This window comes from Ovis canadensis, chromosome 18 (assembly GCF_042477335.2).
Source record: "Ovis canadensis isolate MfBH-ARS-UI-01 breed Bighorn chromosome 18, ARS-UI_OviCan_v2, whole genome shotgun sequence".
NCBI lineage: Eukaryota > Metazoa > Chordata > Mammalia > Artiodactyla > Bovidae > Ovis > Ovis canadensis.
In genome coordinates, this window is record NC_091262.1 from 78,048,439 (window position 1) to 78,051,006 (window position 2,568).

A 2,568-nucleotide genomic window follows, 5' to 3' on the forward strand; every position below is an offset into this window, starting at 1 on the left:
TCCCCGATCTGGGAAGATCTCACACACCGCTGGGCAACTAAGCCTGTGCGTCACAACTACTAAGCCAGTGCTCGAGAGCCCGGGAGCCGCAGCTACTGAAGCCTGTGTGCCCAGAGCCTGTGCTCCACCACGAGAGAAGCCAGCGCAATGAGCAGCCCACACACCCCAACTAGAGTGTAGCCCCTGCTCGTGCAACAGAGAAAAGTCCATGAGGCAACGGAGACCCAGGAGAGCCAAAAATAAATAAAGGAATTAAATAACACATTTTAAACACCTTACTTGAATGTTCATGCTCCTCCAGACACAAATCCTAATCCCTAAGACAATGGTATTAGAAGGTGGTGCCTTCGGGAGGTCATTAAGTCATGTGAGTAGAGCCCCCATGAGCCGGATTAGTGCCCTTGGAAAAAGACACGCGCTTCCTCTCTCTCTCTCTGCCACATGAAGACACAAGGAGAAAATAGATGCCTGCAATGCAGAAGAGAGCCAGCACCAGAACCCAGGGTGCTGTCACCCTGATCTTGAACTTCCAGCCTCTGGAACTGTGAGAAATAAATCTCTGCTGCTTACAAGCCACTCCGTCTGAGACAGGGACCATCGCCCTGGGTGGCTCCAGGCTGGGAGGAAGGGGCCGCTGCGCAAGCCCTCCGCAGCTCCCGTCTGGCCCTGCCCTTGCCCCCATGGCCTGTGGGAGGGCCCAGGGGTCGAACTTCCCAGGTTGCAGCCCCAGCCTCCCCTGCAAGGTAGGCCAGTGAGAGGAGCCGGAAGGCCAGAGGAAGGGAGAAGCCGGGGGATTTCTCTCCCTCTGAAACAGTCAGAGTCTCCAACGGGGACTGTCTCCAGTTCCACCAGACATGCCCGCTGGCCACCCAGCTCTGGCCAGGTGACCTAGCCCCCTTGGTTGTAGTGACGTTCCCCACTGTTCCTCCACTCAGGTACTTGTAGAATCTTCCTGCTAGTCTCAAGGCTGCCTCACTGTTTCCTACAGCTTCTTGGGCATCAATTCTCTACATTAAATTCCCCATTTTATTGTATTTCTTTATTTATTTTTTTATAAGGCATGTCGGCCATGGTAGAGATTTTATTTTTATTTAATTAATTTATTTGGCTATGACATGAGGTACGTGGGATCTTAGTTCCCTGACCAGGGATTGAACCTGTGCCCCCCCTGCAGTGGAAATGGGGAGTCTTAACCACTGGACTACCAGGGAAGTCCACCCCCGCCACAGTGTAAGGACTTAGAGATGTTTGACCTGCTGTGGACACCCTGGCTCACACATGGTACCTGTTCAGGCCTAAACCACAGACCTCAGGGAGCTTAGAGTCCCTCAGAATCAAGTTTACCCTCAGTCCTGCCACAAGGGCTGGCACAAAGACACGGATCCTGTCCCCCAGGGCAGCCCAAAGAGGCCTGCCCAGAATGGGTGTGTGAGTTGGGGCCATGAAGGCTGAGTAGGAGTTTGCCCGGCTGAGAAGATGGAGAAGAGCATTCTTGGGAGAAGCAAGTGCTTCTTCTTCTTCCAGGCCCACCTGGAAAAGTATACCCTGGGGGGATTTGTTGCTCTGAAATTCTGGCAGTGGGGGCCAGTGTGTGTGTGTGTGTGTGTGTAGGCGGGGAGTGTAGGGGGGTCTGGGGTCTGGGCAGTGGGAGCTGTGTGTTGTATACCAGGGTAGCTCAAAGAGTAATTCCAGAATTTCTTGCATTAGAGTTCTACAGGGGGGCCATCAGAATCTCTGGGCCTCAGAAGCTGCATTTCAGGGGGGCTGGCTTGCTCAAGAGAGTTTGCAAACCCCTTCCCTGGGCTCTGAGAGGCCTCAGGCCTGGTCAGCAGGGCAAGGACCCCCATGGCATTTGCCTTTCTGAAAAACCTCTGGGGCTCTGTGGAGTGGAGCTGATGGGGAGGGGGCAGAGGGCCGGCTGCTGCGACTGCCCATCCCGTTGCCCAGGTGGTGATGCTGGTTCCGTCACCCGGGTGGTGATGCCCAGCAGAAGCTGGAGGGTAGGCAGCTGGAGGTTCACCCAGGCAGGAGCGGGAGGGAGGAGGCCCTACAGTGCCAGGCTGTCTGGAGTCTGCTGCCCAGGAGGGGAGAAGGCGAAGAAGCCTGGAGCGGGCATCCACGGGGGACTCTGGAGGCGGCCCCAACCTCCCTCCCCACCTTGTGAGTCCCAGGGCAGCGCCACCACCCCTTTACATGACTGTGCTCCCATTTTAAGTGATTTTGTGAGAATTTCCACCATGGGCCCCATGGTGTCCCTCCCCTGGCCCAGTCAGAGTCTCCCGCACCTCCTGGGCTAAAAACCCCGAGGGGAGACAGCTGCATCCCAGATTGAAACGGGAAACACAGTCCGCACCCGGCGCCTGGAGGCCAGGTCACCGCCACGGTAATCGGAAAGACTCCCGATCCAGGAGGTTGCGCCGACTTGTGCACCGCGCCCCTCTGCGCTCAGTCCGGGGCCAGAGGTGACCTCCTAGGACGGGAGGTCTCCAGGTCTCCCAGCCCGAGGCTGTGCGGGGCGGGCGTCCCGGGAGGCTGCTGGCGGGGCGGGAGGCGGGCGCTCAGGGCGCG